At 40.1% G+C, this 17,750-nt stretch overlaps 1 protein-coding gene across 13 annotated transcripts in view; it reads right to left on the bottom strand.

Moving 5' to 3' along the window:
• Positions 1-17,750, bottom strand: part of PEAK1 (pseudopodium enriched atypical kinase 1) — a 348,119-nt gene that overhangs the window by 300,946 nt on the left and 29,423 nt on the right. The window contains exon 2 of one of the 13 annotated variants that reach the window (XM_074328322.1): positions 971-1,101. The exons of the other annotated variants lie outside the window; for them this stretch is intronic. The gene's annotated coding sequence lies outside the window, so the exon portion shown is untranslated. The remainder of the gene's footprint in view (positions 1-970; positions 1,102-17,750) is intronic. 13 annotated transcript variants of the gene reach the window in all.

The raw sequence follows: 17,750 nt of genomic DNA, 5'->3' as shown, positions 1-17,750 counted from the left end.
AGGGTGTCCACAGGAAGACCCTCCCAAAAGAACAAAGTTATTTAGCATGCATTCTGAGAGTCCCGGGAATTAGCACTGTCCACGGAGCTCAGAACCCTCAGAAAATGCTGCTCCTAAAGCTGCACTGAAGAAGAACGTAGAAGACTTCAAGTGGGAAGGTAGGGAGAAGCACCCACGTGGTACACACACCCGAGTGTGCATACACTTCTGCGCTCTCTGGGAAGGGTGGGGTATGCTCCTGGACACACCAGGCCCTGCTTCCCGACAGCTAACGCATGCAGGTCCAGGGGTTTTCTGAGAATATTCTAGAAGCGTATGTCTAGAGTGGGAACTGTTCAGTGCCAACCCGAAGTCCCACCTAACTTTAGACTACACCAATAGGGACCCTTGAGAGGCTTGGTTAGGTCCAGAACCTTCACAAGAGATTTAATCAGTTTTAGAGAAGGGGCTTGACACTCTCACAAAAGCCACGTTTTCCCTGTATGGCAGCACTTGCCTGGAAGATACCAACACAAAATACTGGTCACGGCAATGGGTCCTGTTTTAACCAGTCATATATAGAGCTCCAAACTCATCCATCCTGTCCAAAATATTAGTTTTCAGTCATTAATTAGAATAACCACCATTCCTGCTCCTTCTGGTACTAAAAAAAAAAAAAAAAAAAAAAAAAAATCCCAGACTTTTCTTCCTAAACAATTAGTGAATTTCTTTACTATGTTTCCTTGCCTGGCAAATGAGTAAACTCAGCTTTGTTTTATTATGTTTGTTTTTTAGCCCCAGTAGTCTGTTTTATTCTTTGATACACTGACTTTTCAAGAATCCTCTTTCTCTTTCCCCCACCAAAAGCAAATCAGAACCGGCCTGGGAGCTGGTGCTGGTTGCTCCACAGCACGGTCTGCTCTGGCAAGCAGTAACACAGGCTGGAAAGTCTACACATCTGCCTCATGGTTGTGTCGTGCCACTGGTGTACCTGAAAAATCGCGTTAGCAAAACAGCAATCCTCTGAGTACTGAATTAAGATGCTGAGAGGAAGGACATAACTGATTTTTAAAGGCAAGTTTCCTTTTTATCCTCTTCCTGCTTGTCATGTACATAATCCAACTGTCAAAGAGATAAGAGAGAATCAATTATTAAGTAACAATTATTTGTCCAAGACTACCTACCTACAATCACACAATCTTCTATGAGGGACTTATTCCTTAGGTAATTTCAAAGTGAAGGATATTTGCCAAATTAAAAAAAAGTTTTCTTTAGACAATACAAATTAATGATTTGTCTTGTTAGGTCAGACTCAATTCCCCAGCACATCCCAAGCTTCCCTCTCCCCATTCACAGAGAACATTCCAGAGGTTCTATGGAACCCAAACAGACAGCAAAAAGATACTGTGGATTTTTTAATTAAGGGAATGACATGATGAAAATCGTGTTTTAAGAAGATTAATAACATGACACGATAATCTGGGACTGCAACTGGAAGATAATGGAAGCAAGGAGACCAAGTCAACATGAGATGGTAACTGGTCCATACAGAGCAAGGCTACAGCTGTTAGAATAATAAAGAAGAGCTGGCCTTGACTTTACCAACAAACTCCACCTTTTCTAGTACAAATTCAGTTCATCCTGGGAATATGGTAGATGCAAGTAGTTATTTTATTAATTCGCCTGATGGAAGAAAGGGACCTTAAGAGTTCACTTGGGAGGTCCTGGGTCTTCGTTTTCCACCTAGGTTACAAAGTGCCTTAAATTCAACCACCAGGAAATCATCCTTTTGAATTACAACACCCTACTTTCCTGGCATTTTCTGCCAAAATACCCTAGAAGGAGTAATTCCAGAAATACTGATTTAGCCATTGTTGCTGCTTTGATAGCAAGTAGTTTGCTTGCCTGCCCTTTCCATGTGCATCCACCTCCACTGACACACTCAACTTGATAAGAAGGACCAGGGAAAAAACAAAGGTCCAAGAACCGAATTGTTTCTGACCTGTGAGACTAAAAGGGATTAGATGCTTTGCCAAAATTGTAATTAAACCAGAATGAAAGCCAAGAGTTTTAAACTACTAATCTCAGAGCTTTAAGATAACCTTCACATTTTCTCTGCTATTGGATACAATGTGAAAAAAATAGTTTCCTAATATAATTTTAGAAATCACAGAAGTTTTAAACTAGACTCCATCCTCTGTTTGTTTGTTTTTAATATTAGTGAGGCAAGAGTCTAACAAACACAGCTAATAAATCCAAGAGGATATGAACACAAGCTTCCTTCAAGGATGCCGTGCCAGTGTCAGGGCAAACTTCTGACTCTTAACATTCCACATCCAACAACAGTCTTTTCCAATCTCTTCACCAGCCACTGCGTTCTCAGCCTCTACAGATCCTCCATGTTTAACGTCCCTTCAGACCTCCGTGCCTTTGCTCATTCCATTTTTATCCATAAACAGTCTTTTTCCCCTTGCCTGCTTGGCTGTTAAGGTCATGTTCTTCTCTTAGAAATAATCTCCTGACAGTCTTGCTCTTGGATCCTGAAGCACATTCCTCCCCCCCCATACCAAGTTGGTTTCGGCTCCCTTCTTTACGCACACCTCTATCAGAAACTAACGGGTACTGTTAATTCTCCAACTAGTGGATGCCTGGCGCACTACAGGTGATAAAAGGATCATTAGCTCCCAGTTCTGTGTTCTCTCTACAGGACAGTATTCAATATACTCCATCAAGTTGTACACCAGGGTTTTTTTCCTTCTTCTTCTGTTTTGATTTGTTGTCTGTGAATCCTTAGTATTCTTTCTATTAACCTGACAGTTTTAAGCACACTGAGAATGTGGCTACTAGCTTTTTAAAAGCGAATACAACGAAGATTGAATACACATGAAAGTTTTTTTCCATGTAGGATTCCATGGATCAATCTGACAAAAAAAAAAAAAAAAAAAAAAAAGAACTTTTATGAATATTCATAAAGCTGCAAAAATGAAAAAAAGAACTTCATGTACAATGCTCGTTTATCTATTTGAAAAATGTATTCATACACCAGCTTCTGAATGATCAAAAGGTAGAAATATGAACTCAGTTTATACCATTATTTTAAATAATGATATCCACACACTGCAATAGGAAATATCCGCCTTGAGAGGAAACAACAGTTAAAACTTGCAGTACCCAATTCTGTTCTCTTGATCGCTTTAGGTAGGATAACTGTTAAAGGATACATCAAAATCTGATAACCACACTTTTCAGAATCCTGTTCAGAACTTTTCTACAAAGGATTCAAATTGTGGGCTGCCTGACATCCTGATACTATTAGTGTAAAAGAAACAAAAAGGAAGCTTCAAGCAAAACAGCCAGCTAGAGCCTCAAACTGGTGACAAACCCAATTTGGTGCAACCCCATATGGAACCCAGTTTTTATAATAACACTGGGTTGAGGGATTCCAAATCAAATGTTTTAATAAAAGCACGAAAATGTGTCCCAAGTTAAATACACATATGGTACTAAGAATGACTGGTTAATGTATTTAACCTTTTCTATTTCTTAAGCTCTAAAATGGAGTAGTTGCAAGGTTACTATATTATGTCCTCACTGAAAGTCGTGGATAGGTTCTTAGAAACTGCAACTTTAAGCAGAATGACATGTATAGATAAGGAAACCACCTTTACCATAGGCTAATAGAAACAAGACATAAGTTCCTACATATTATTTCTGGTCACACAAACATCACCAAACTTCTAAATAACAAAGATCAAAAACATTTCTAATATTAAAAAATTGAAATTAACCTGAGCTCATTTAAAAAAGATGAATAAAAGCAAGATCATTATTTTCCAAGCCGCTGATTCCAGGTCAGGGTCGCAGGTGGGTGGAGCCTCTCCCTGCAGCTCAGGGCGCCAGGTGGACCCACCTGGGACAGGACACAACTTCCATCTCAGGGCCATTCACACCCACCCACACTCTCTGAGACAGGCACAACGGAGACATGCCAATTCGCCCCAGGTGCACATCTTTGGGATGTGTGAGGAAATCGGAGCCCAGAGAAAACCCATGCAGACATGTGGACACCGTGCAAACCACACAGAGAAGTGGCCTAGGCCAGGAATCAAATTTTTTTTCCATTAACATTATAACAAAATAACATTGAACAAAATGACATTACTCAAGGACCGTTGTATCTTAAAACATTTTCTAAGCCACTGGTATACCTTAAGGCAGTTACTCATGCCCTAAAACAGAAGTACTCACACACAGGAACATACTTAGAATTATACATTGTAAAACATAGGTTGCTACTAATTGTAAGACAATGTAATATCCTTTGTTTACTTGAGTGGGGAACGTAGAAAATAAATTAGGTACTCTAAAGATCTGAGTGAAAGAAAACACAACCTAACTAGATTGGAAATTTAGTTCAAAAAAAAAAAGGCAGGCTCACAAAGTATTATACATTTGCCCTTCACCTTCACTCTTCCCTGCTGTCAGCTGCCTGTTTCAGACATTCTCCTGCAGAGGACAGCAACAATGCCACGTGCCTTCCAGTGCCACCAGGCTTTGGCAACTTGTCAGCATGTCAGTTAAAAAATAAAAACTCAACCCAAAATGTGATTTGGCAAATAACTACATTAAGTACTGAGTAGCTCTCTCTTGTATGGTACTGAAGTTTTCATTTATGTTTAAATGTATAAACAAAAAACCTAAAAATCTGCACTGTGGCGGAACAAAGAGTAGCTTCCAAGTTATTAATACATCAGGCAAGACTCTTTCCTAAGCATTCACTGAGAGCAAAAGTACGCCTTTTTGGAAACACAACGCCTTATGAGAGCATTCTTTGGTACAGTAGTACCTCGGTTTTCAAATGTCTTCGTTGACAAAGATTTCGGTTTACGAACGCCATAAACCCAGAAGTAAATGCTTTGGTTTTCAAACACACCTCGGAAGTCAGGAGGCTTCCACTGAGTACAAGATCCTGAGGCCAAGCTGCAGGCTGTTTTCAAACGTTTCAGAACTCGAACGGTCTTCCAGAACGGACTACGTTCGAAAACCGAGGTACCACTGTAGTTTCCACTATAGTTCCATGAGGTACCACTGATATTTCAAACCACTGCTTTTATTTCTACGTAAACACCTTTTGGCTCTTCTGTAAGTTACCGGCCAACCCTGCCAAAAGCCTTAATTAACCACTCTCACTAGATCCATTCAGTCTACATAAAGACAGTTTTCCTGAAGCACCCATGCCCACTGGTTACATGCTGTTATGCGATTGGTGCTGTACAACCACAGAGCTGAGGAGTTGTGACAGAGGTCACATAGTCCTCAAAACTGACAATATTTACTATCTGGCCTTTTATAGAAAAAAATTGCCAACACAAGGACTTTTTCAGAATAAACTTGATCAAATTATCTCACCATTATCTCCACTACCTATGAAATGAAGGTAAGAGAGTGCTTACAGAACTGCTCGGGGCTTCTTAAGTGCAATCAACATTTTAATATTTATACTACTTAAACCCAGTGAATATGATACCTTTCTGCAATATTGAACAGAGCAGAGTTGACTAAGCTAACATCTTCTCAAACTCAAAATGCAAACTGTCTGTCCCTAGCACCACTCTACTTACTATTACATTACTCATCATTAAGTATGAGATGGTCACACTAGTTTGAGTAATGATAGAAACCTATTTGTGTACCTTTATTTCTGCTAAAGGATTTTCAAGTGAAAAAAAAATGGTTATAGGAACTTAAAACAAATGCACTTTAAAGTTTTGTAAATAGAAAACAATTAAGTTTTCAATGATGCCATTTCACTGTAAAGCCATTAAAAATTTTTCAAGCGAAAAATTCAAGAGCTAAACCAGATTAAGATGTCATACCTACATATTCAGTAAACATCTAGTGAATAAAGGAAGGGTTACGTGGTTATTCACTTCACTTCAATTTGCTTTGTGTGTAACAATTTTCACTCTCCTCAGTTACGCATGTAGACCTAGAAAAGGAGTCTTTTCTAACTCAGCCCAGATACAACCCGAGGCCATTGTCACAGGAAGGCTATCTGGGGACTGGGTGACGATACTGCCTCAGTCTGCAGAGAGGATGTACAAAAAAAATTACATTGTATGAAAACAATTCCCAGAAAACCCTGAGGCCTGAAAGTCACATCTATAAAGAGAGGGAAGGGCAATGCCATCATTTTATCCTGGTGACAGGAGAGGCGTTCAGATGCTCTCTCTGAGCCTTTGGTCTCCTAACACCAACTGTCTCCTGAAGTCAGTGCCCAGAGAGTAGTTCCCAGCACTTGGAACTTCCAAAGGCCTGGCCCTCGAGCAGTGTGTACAGGAACAGGACGAGCGTGGGTCTGGAATGAGTCAGAAAGCCTACTTTTAATTGTGACTCTGCCACCTATTTCATACGTGATGCTAGTGACTTACCCTCTCTAAGCCCCAGTCTCCTCATGAGGATAATGATGGTACTACTTTCATAGGATTAGCGTGCGGATTGAAGGAGGGACTGACCGCTGGGATGTAAAAGTAATTAACTAATTAATTAATTGTGGCTAAACACATATAGAACCACAGGCCAGGCACTTATTCCTCAAGAAACCTGAGGTAGGTACTGTTATCATAACTTTCCCAAGGTCACCAAATGAGCAAGTGGCAGAGCCAGGTGTGGGGCTGAAGTAGGCAGTGTGGCACCAGCACCCTACTTCTAATTGCCCCATCATACGACCGCCACTGTTAGAATGGACACCCAGCTATACCTAAGAATGGCTGTGTGTAAAACATGGTATTTACAGCTCTTCTTCATCAACATTCGAATTTTAATAACTTCTGGTTTGGAAACAATCCTGCTATGTTGCTAAAATGCTGTTGATAGCACAAAGCTAATAACACAATGGTCATAAACTCAGAATCTACCTAGATCACTTAACTTCAGTCAAAGAAAACAAAACTCCCAAAGCTCCAGAATATTTAGGCTGGCTTTGACAGTACAATAAAAGGCTGTGGAACAAATACACTTTTGCTCTAAGAAAACAGCTCAGAAGGGACTCGGTGGCATCTCAGAAGCAAAGACGCAAAGCTAGAAGGGTCGGGTCCTCGGTCTAAATCCCTGATTTTACAGAGCGGGAACCAAAGCCAAGAGGGAAGCATGGCTTCCCCCATGTCCCCCAGCTAGTCATGTCAGACCATTTGCAGGAGGACCTTTCCATTCCACTATACCACTCTGTGTAGATTCCTATTGAACTGCAAACTCAGTGCCTCATGAATGTCAACTGAAAAGACGTGTAGGAAGTGACATCAGCATCACTGCGGGGTGAGAAGACACCTTGGTTACTCCCCTTAAAGTGAAAAGTCAGACAACTATAATGCAACCAAGGATTCCCTGCTCAACATTCAACCACATCTGAGACATCTGCACATGGAGACATCTAAGGTGGGCATATGGGAACAAGCAGAGGAGGCAGAATGGGTGGGGTGGGGGTGGGCAGACACAGAGACAGGGGCTTCAGACGAAGTCCAACAGCCAACACGGCTAACTGTCACAGCAGCAGGGAAGGAGCCGGGCTGCAGCCCTCACACAGCAGTTCAGAGGACCAGCCGGGCAGAAGCAACAATCCAGCCTCAGGAGCCAGCGCATATTGCAGCTAAACCAGGTGACAGGCAGAGACGTGGCACAGCAGTGTGGTAACCGTGCACTGGCAGCTGCCATTACTAGAGAGAAAGCAAAGCCACAGACTGGTGAGTATGCCTCCCCTCCTGCCCAGCACCAGCTGACACAGTGGCAGTGGCAGTGTCAGGCTGAAGCCCACAATCAGCAGCCGGGGGGCAAAAGCACCATCCTGCCTGAGTAACCAGAGCAAATTGTGGCTAAACCCAGGTAGAGATGCGGTACAACAGTGTGGCAGCAGCAAATTACAGCCACCATTACTAGCAAGAAGGTAAAGCCACAGACTCCCGACTCTGACTCCCCTGACCCACTCCTTTGCCAACCATACAGCAGGTGCAGCTGGCAGCCTCTGATTACAAGGAGACAGCTCTGGAACCCCACAGGTCTGGAGCCCCACTGCCTGCCACATCCCACCATGGATGTGGTACCCTAAGACCAAGGAAACCTGGTCATAGAGGGGAGGCAGGAATGCAGGGCATTTTTCATGAGCCCACTAAGATCCCAGAAGTCACAGTAATGCAGGTAAGAAAAAACAAAAACTTGCCGCTGTAGCACCATCTACTGGAAGACAAAAAGAAAGACCTCTTCTTATAAATCTGCTGAACTGTTCAAAGGAACAATGCCTGAATAAAAGAGAGTTCACTACCTCAAATGTCCAGGCACAGAAACAATCCATCGAGTACCATGAATTACGCAAGTAACAAGGTAGCTCGAAAAGAAAACGAAAAGACAACAGAAACCAGAAACCAAATTCAAAGACATGGAAGACTATGATTTAAATAACAGAATTCAAGACAGCAGTTTTGAAAAAACTCAACGAGACACAAGAAAACTCGGACAGGCAGTTCAATTAGCTCAGGAGTAAAATCAACGAACAAAAGGAAAACATTACCAAAGAGACTAAAACCATGAAAAAGAACCAAACAGAAATTCTGGAGTTGAAGAACTCAATAAATGAGATGAAGAACAAATTAGAGAGCGTGGGAAACAGGGCAGACCAGATGGAAGAGAAAACTAGTGATCTCAAAGACAGAAATCTAGAAATGACTGAGGTAGAAAAAGAGAACGGAGAGATTTTTTAAAAATGAAAATATATATATATTTATATATATATATATATATATATGAGAACTATCTGATGCCATTAATAAAAGCAATATAAAAATAATGGGTATACCAGAAGAAGAAAAGAGGAAGAAGGGAACAGAGAGCCTGCTCAAAGAAATAATCAATGAGAACTTCCCAAAGCTATGGAAAGAGCTGGACCCTTGAATTCAAGAAGTTAACAGAACACCTAATTATCTCAATGCAAAAAGACATTCTCCAAGACATATTGTATTAAACCAGAAATATTAATGACAAAGAAAGAATTCTCAAGGCAGTCAATGAAAGGAGGACTAACCTATAAAGGAAACCCCATTAGATTATCATCCACATTTTTTAGCAGAAACTTTACAAGCTAGGACAGAGTGGAATGAAATATTCAAAATACTGAAAACATGAAATCACCAGCCAAGATTAATATATCCAGAAAAGTTATCCTTTAGAAATGAAGGAAAAATAAGGGGTTTTCCAGACAAAGCTGAAGAATTCACCATCAAAGGACCTGCATTACAATAAATGTTGAAAGGAGTTGTTCTACCTGAAACAAAAATATGAAAGTATACAAAACTTCAAGTAAGATGACAGACAGACAGAGGCAGGAAATTGCAACTCTATTTCAAAATAGGGTATTAAACACTAAGTCATAACATAAAGATTAAAGCGAGGAAAACCATTTAAAAAAAAACAACTACAATTTCTGCTATTAGGAAACAAACATACAGCATAAAAAGGCATAATCTGTGACAACAAAATCATAAAAAGGGCAGAGGGAAGGACTGAGCTTGCACAGGTGAATGAAGATAAGATGCACTCTGAAGGGAAAAGGCTACTGTATGTATGAAAAAAAATTGTTTTACATAAATCTAATGGTAAAACAAAACAGAAATCTAGATCTGAGACATGTAACAAAAAAACAACAACAAAAAGAGGCAAGAGAGAAAAAATAATCATAAGACACCACAAAACTTAAACAGCAAACAGTCACACAAAGGAATAGAAACAGTGGAGATACAGAGCAGCCAGAAAACAAAAGATAAAACAGCTGTAGTAAGTCCTCGTATATCAATAACCACCCTAAATATAAATACAGTGGTACCTCAGTTTTCAAACGTCTCTGTGGACGAACGTTTCAGTTTACGAACACCATAAATTTTATGGATCTATGGTATCGTTAGATAGTAAGATTCACGCTAAATTTGCAGTTTTAGGGGTTGATTTTAAAGGTCTGGAATGGATAAATCCATTTTGCATTACTTTCTATGGGGAAACGGTGCCTCAGTGTTCAAATGTTTCAGAATTCGAATGGTCTTCCGGAATGGATTACATTCGAAAACCGAGGTACCACTGTAGACTGAACTCACCAATCCAATCAAAAGGCACAGAGCAGCAGGATGAATTACAAAACAAGACCCAACTATATGTTGCCTTCAGGAAACCTATCTCACCTATAAGGGCAAACATAGACTCAAAGTGAAGGGGTAGAAGATGATACTCTAAACAAAAGGTATCTAGACAAAAGCAGGTGTAAGGGTATTGAGAGACAAAGATTGACATTTTATAATGATAAAGAGGACAATTCATCAAGAGGACATAACACTTGTCATTATGCACCCAACTTGAGAGCACCAAAATAAATAAAGCGATTACTAACAGTCCTAAAGGGAGAAACTGACAAAAATACAATTACAGTAGGGAACACGAATATCTCATTGACAGGAATGGGTCGATCATCCAAACAGAAAGTCAACAAGGAAATATCAGCCTTAAATGACACATTAGATCAAATGAACATAATATTTTCATCCGAAGATGACACAGTATACATTTTTCTCAACTGCACAGGGAACATTCTCAAGATAAGACCATATGCTGTGGTACAAAACTAGTCTCAATATACTTAAGACTGAAATCACACCAAGCACATTTTCCAACCACAACAGTATTAAACTGGAAATTAACTACAAGAAGAAAGCTGGAAAAACCAGAAATATATTGATATTAAACAACATGCTACTGAACAACAACTGGGTGCAAGAAGAAATTTTAAAAAGAGATCAAAAGATACATAGAAACAAATGAAAATGACAATATGACATATCAAAATTTAGGGGTTGCAGCAAACACAAAAGAAGAGTTTATAGAATTACAGGCATACCTCAAGAAACAAGAAAAATCTCAAATAAACAATCTAATAATTACACCTTAAAGAACTAAAACAAAAAGAACAAATGAAGTCTAAAGTCATTAGAAAAAAAAGGAAATAAAAATTAGACCAGAAATAAATGAAACACAGAAAAAAACAAAAACAGAAAAACATTCAAGAAATAAAGACCTGGTTCTGTGAAAAGAAAAATAAAATTGACAAACCTCTGTCTAGATTCACTAAGGAAAAGAAAGACAAAAATAAAAATGAAAAAATCAGAAATGAAAGAATAGTTACAACAGACACCACATAAAAACAAAATAGATATACCAAGCATACCATGAAAGGCTATAACCACAAAATTCGATAACCCCAATGGACAAATTCTTAAAACTGTATAACCTTCCCAGACTGAACAATGAAGAACTGCAAAACCTAAGCAGAATGACCACTAGTAAGGAAATTTAAACTAATGAAAAAGAAAAAAGAAAAAAAACTCCCAAAAACAAGAGTCAAGGACCAGATGGCTTCACTGGTGAATTCTACGAAACACTCAAAGAGTGATTTAATACATATCATTCCCAAACACATTCAAAAAATTGAACAGGTAATACTTCCCAACTCATTTTATGAGGCCAACATTGCTCTGATACCAAAATAAGGCAAGGACAACACAAAAAAAGCAAAACACAAGCCAACATCTTTGGCGAACACAGATGCAAAAATCCTAAACCAAATACCATGTTTCCCCGAAACAAGACCAGGTCTTATATTAAGTTTTGCTCCAAAAGACACATAAGAGCTTATGTTCAAGTGATGTCATCCTGAAAAATCATGTTAGTGCTTATTTTCCAGTTAGGGCTAATTTTGGGGGAAACACAATACTAGCAAGTCGAATACATTAAAAGGATAATGATACATCATTCATTCCAGAGATTCAAGGATATTTCAACATGCATAAATCGATCGATGTGATACACCACATTAACAAAATAAAAGATAAAAATAACGATCATGTTAATAGATGCACAAAAAGCATTTGATAAAGCACAACATCCATTCATGATTTACAAAATAATAAAATGGGTAGAGAAGGAAAGCACCTACCTCAACATAATGAAGGCCACACATAACAAATCCTCAGCTAATACCTTACTAAATAGTGAAAAACTAAAAGCTTTTACTATAAGATAAAGACCAGGATAACCACTCTTGTCAGTATTATTCAACATAGTACTAGAAGTCCTAGCCAGAGCAATCATGCAAGAGAATAAAAAGGGATTCAAACTGGGAACAAAGAAGTAAAACTGGGAAAATTGAGGTCTTCCACTCAAGATGGTGGAATAAACTCTTCTAGCCTCTGCCCATGAAAACATCAAAATTTACAACTAAGTTACTGAGCTACCATCACTGAGAACCATGTGAAGCCTAGCTGAAAAGAAATACTATAAATAAATATATAAAATAGAATCCACATCAAGACTGGTAACAGGGGCGGAGACACGGAATAGGGAGGGATAACTTGACTGTGGAGGTCCCCCGTGAGGAGCCAGGGGTCCCAGCCCAGGGAAGCGGCGCTGGGAGGAGGAGTCCCCACAACATGTGGCTGGGAAATATGGCAGTATTGCATAAGAGAAAGACAAAGGGCTGTGGGAGAGCAAGACATGGGAAACATGGCAGCATTGCACCCTCTAAGCTCCAGTGCAGGGATACCAGCTCATAAGGTGCGAAGGACACACAGGGAAGAACTAAATTGACTAAATCAGGACCAAGGCTGGAGGGGCGGGGGTGAGAGAAACTTTGTCTGGAGACGGAAGCACTGGGCAGATGCCCTGTTCCCTCCTGTTCAAGCCTGGGGCACACGAGCACCAAATATGTGCTCTCCATTAACCTGGCTAACACTGTTCATCCTGACCCAGTGATTCCCTGAGATACCATCCCACCCAACTTGCTGGCCTGGCCTCAGACTCTTATGGCAGCTCCTCCAGAGGAGCAGCCTGCTTCAGCTCATGCTACAGACTTTCCCTGAATCTCTCAAAGATCCACAAGCCACAAACAAGCAACAGCTGGCCTTGACATGCCTTGTACCTCTTGCTAAGCTCCAAGGCCCCAAGCTCACTACAGGTGGCAACCAGTCTCAACTTGCATAGTAATTCCTATCAGGTGGCCCCAAGCCTCACTTAAGCAGTGGCCAGTCTTGGCCTAGAACGTAGCTCAAATGAATGGCCACAAACCCAGAACAAATGACAGCTGGCTTCAGCTCACATCATGGTGCTGACCAAAGGGTTCCAAGCCTGGCACTAGTGGCAGCAGGCCTCGGTTCACAGCAAAGCCTCTCCCAAAGTGCCTCCGAGTCGGGCACAAAGGACAACCAACCGAAAATCAGTTTGTAGCTCCTACCAAGTGGCTCCAAGTCCAGCAAAAGCAGCATCTGACGTAGATCTGCCTGAACAGAAGCCCCCCACATCCAAAAGGCAGTCTCCTCTGGCAACAAAACAACTCCCACCCTGTGGAGTGAACCCTGCAAAGTTATTTCATCTGCTGCAGTCACAGGCAGCCTCCCAGCCAGTCAGCCTGAGAGTCAACCACCCCCCACCACTGACATGTAAGAAACAACCCAGGCCTACCTACTACAGGAGGGTACACACCACCATCATAGTGGACACAACTGGAGCACCCGGTGTAACCAGGCAATCAGGCAGACAGGTCCACTGGATCCTACAGGACACCTTCCATATAAGACTACTCAACAAAGACAGAGAGGTGTAGTACTTCTACCTCATACATAGATAAAAACAAAGAAACCAGCCCAAATAAGGAAATAAAGAAACATGCCCCAGATAAAAGAGAACAAAGCTCCAAGAAAAGGAACTAAACAAAATGGAGACAAGCAATCTACCAGACACAGAGTTCAAAACACTGGTTATAAGGATACTCAATGATCTCAGTGAGAACTTCAACAGAGAGATAGGAAACATAAAAATGGAGATAGAAAACATAAATAAAAACCAGTCAGAAATGAAGAATACAATAACAGAAATAAAGATGACATAAGAGGAAATCAACCACACAATAGAGGCAACAGAGGACCGAATCAGCGATTTATAAGACAAGGTAGCAGGAAACACCCAATCTAAAAGAAAAGAAGAATTTTAAAAATGAGACTACATTAAGGGTTCTCTGGGACAACACCAAGTGTACCAACATTACATCAGGGGGGTACCAGAAGGGAGACAGCAAGATATTGAAAACCTATTTGAAGAAATAATGATGGAAAACTTCCCTAACTTGGTGAAGGAAATAAACATACAAGTCCAGGAAGCACAGAGTCCCAAACAAGATGAACCCAAGTATGTTCACAGCAAGACACATCATAATTGAAATGTCAAAAGTTAAAGAGTGAATCTTAAAAGTAGCAAAAGAAACCCAGCCAATTATGTACAAGGAAGCTCCAATACGGCAATCAGCTAGAAACATCGCAGAAAAGAAGGGATTGACAGGTGACGTCATAAAAATGGTGGCATGAGGTGAGCCTCCGGAAATCTCCCCTGGAATTTACAACAAACCTAAAAACTATAACTCCACAAAGGACTCCCTGCACTGCAGACAGGCAAGGCAAAGAGGCTCACTACTGAATTCACTTAAAGGTGGGCAAATTGCACAACTGGGGGAGGAGGGAAGGGAGAAGTGCAGAGATGGAGGCGCGCAGGTGCAGGACACAGACCTAGCTCAGTGCTCCAAGCTCGCTGCATCCTGGAACAACCACAGCTGCAGGAGAGGGAAGAACTCGGACATTCTCAAGGATAGACCATATATTGGGACATAAAACTAACCTCAGCAAATTTAAGAAGACTGAAATCATACCATGCATATTCTCTGATCACAAGGCTTTGAAATTGGATATCAACTGCAAAAAGAAAGCAGGAAAAAACACAAATACAACAGGGTCAAAGAAGAAACTAGAGGCGAGATCAAAAGATACATAGAAACAAATGAGAATGAAAATACATCCTACCCAAATTTTTGGGATGCAGTAAAAGCAGTTTGAAGAGGGAAATTTATAGCATTACAGGCCTATCTCAAAAAAAACAAGAAAAATTACATATAAATAACCTCACGTTACACCTTAAAGAACTAGAAAAAGAAGAACAAATGAAACCCAAGGTCAGGAGAAGAAAGGAAATAATAAAAATCAGAGCAGAACTAAATGAAATACAGAACAAAAGGATAATAGAAAAAATTAATGTGACAAAGAGCTGGTTCTTTGAAAAGATTAACAAAATTGACAAACCCTTGGCTAGACTCACTAAGATAAAAAGAGAGAAGACACTAATAAACAAAAGCAGAAATGAAAAAGGGGAAGTTATCACTGACGCCACAGAAATACAAAGGATCATCCAAGAATACTATGAAGGACTATATGCCACCAAATTCAATAACCTAGAAGAAATGGACAAGTTCTTAGAAACATATAGCTTTCTTGGCTGAACCATGAAGAACTGGAAAATCTAAACAGACCAATCACCAGTAACGAAATTGAATCAGTCATCTAAAACCTTCCCAAAAGCAAAAGTTCGGGACCAGATGGCTTCACTAGTGAATTCTACCAAACCTTCAAAGGCTACAACATCAACATACAGAAGTCCAGCGTAGGGCCGGCCCGGTGGCTCAGGCGGTTAGAGCTCCATGCTCCTAACTCCGAAGGCTGCCGGTTCAATTCCCACATGGGCCAGTGGGCTCTCAACCACAAGGTTGCCACTTCAACTCCTCGAGTCCCGCAAGGGATGGTGGGCTCTGCCCACTGCAACTAAGGTTGAACACGGCACCTTAAGCTGAGCTGCCTCCCGGATGGCTCAGTTGGTTGGAGCGCGTCCTCTCAACCACAAGGTTGCCGGTTCGACTCCCGCAAGGGATGGTGGGCTGTGCCCCCTGCAATTAGCAACGGCAACTGGACCTGGAGCTGAGCTGCGCCCTCCATAACTAAGACTGAAAGAACAACAACTTGAAGCTGAACAGCACCCTCCACAACTGAGATTGAAAGGACAACAACTTGACTTGGAAAAAAAAGGTCTGGAAGTACACAGTGTTCCCCAATAAAGTCCTGTTCCCCTTCCCCAATAAAAATAAAATCTAAAAAAAAAAAAAAAAGTCCAGTGTATTCCTATATACTAACAATGAAATCTCAGAAAAAGAAATACAAAAAACAATTCCTTTTGCAAAGAGGATCTAATACCAATCCTGCACAAATTCTTCCAAAACATTGAAGAGACAGTACTCCCTAACTCATTTTATGAGGACAACATTACCCTGATACCAAAATCTGGGAAGGACAACACAAAAAAAGAAAACTACAGACCAATATCTCTGATGAATACAGATGCAAAAATCCTAAACAAAATTCTAGCAAATCGAATACAGCAATGCATGAAAAAGATTATTCATCACAAGTGGGGTTCATCCCAGGGGCACAAGGATGGTTTAACATACATAAATCCATCAATGTGATACATCACATAAACAAAATAAAGGACAAAAATCATATGTTTATATCAATTGATGCAGAAAAAGCATTTGACAAAATACAACATCCATTTATGATTAAAACACTTAATAAAATAGGTATAGAAGGAAAATACCTTAACATAATAAAGGCCATATATGACAAACCCTCAGCTAATCTCATAATTAACAGTGAAAAACTGAAGCCCTTTGCTCTACATTCAGGAACACGACAGGAATGTCCACTATCACCTCTGCTTTTCAACATAGTGTTGGAAGTCCTTGCCAGAGCAATCAGGCAAGAGAAAGAAATAAAAGGCATCCAAATTGGGAATGAAGAAGTTAAATTGTCACTCTTTGCAGATGACATGATGCTATATATAGAAAACCCTAACACTTCACCAAAAAGCTATTAGAAACAATCAACGAATACAGTAAAGTTGTTGCCAGCTACAAAATCAACATACAAAAGTCCAGTGTATTCCTATATACTAACAATGAAATCTCAGAAAAATACAAAAAACAATTCCTTTTGCAATTGCAGCAAAAAGAATCAAATACCTAGGAATAAACTTAACCAAGGATGTGAAGGACCTATATGCTGAAAACTATAAGACATTTTTGAAAGAAATTGAAGAAGACACAAAGAAATGGAAAGACATTCTGTGCTCACGGATTGGAAGAATCAACATAGTTAAAATGGCCACATTACCAAAAGCAATATACAGATTTAATGGAATCCCCATCAAAATCCCAATGGCATCTTTTAAAGAAATAGAACAAAAAATCATCAGATTTGTTTGGAACCACAAAAGACCCCGAATAGCCAAAGCAATCTTAAGAAAAAAGAACAAAGCTGGAGGTATCACACTCCCTGACTTTAGCTTGTACTACAGGGCTACAATAATCAAAACAGCATGGTATTGGCAGAAAAACAGACACATTGATCAATGGAATAGAATTGAGAACCCAGAAATAAAACCACATAAATATGGACAGATAATTTTTGACAAAGAAGCTAAAAACATACAATGGAGGAAAGACAGCCTCTTCAATAAATGGTGCTGGGAGAATTGGAAAGCCACATGCAAAAGAATGAAACTGGACTTCTATCTGTCACCATATACTAAAATTAATTCAAAATGGATCAAAGACTTAAGCATAAGACCTGACACAGTAAACTGCATAGAAGGAAACATAGGTACTAAAATTATGGACCTTGGGTTCAAAGAGCATTTTATGAATTTGACTCCAAATTGGATCTGCTCTGACTCCTAGAGCCTGCTTATGGGGGAAGGTGTCACCTTCTGGGCCCCATCTGTCCTTCCTCACGGCATCCTCAGCACCTTAAGCCACC

Source organism: Rhinolophus sinicus, linkage group LG03 (assembly GCF_036562045.2).
Source record: "Rhinolophus sinicus isolate RSC01 linkage group LG03, ASM3656204v1, whole genome shotgun sequence".
NCBI classification, from domain to species: Eukaryota; Metazoa; Chordata; class Mammalia; order Chiroptera; family Rhinolophidae; genus Rhinolophus; species Rhinolophus sinicus.
Note: the sequence above shows the minus strand (reverse complement) of the source record. Positions and strands in the feature narration are given on the sequence as shown.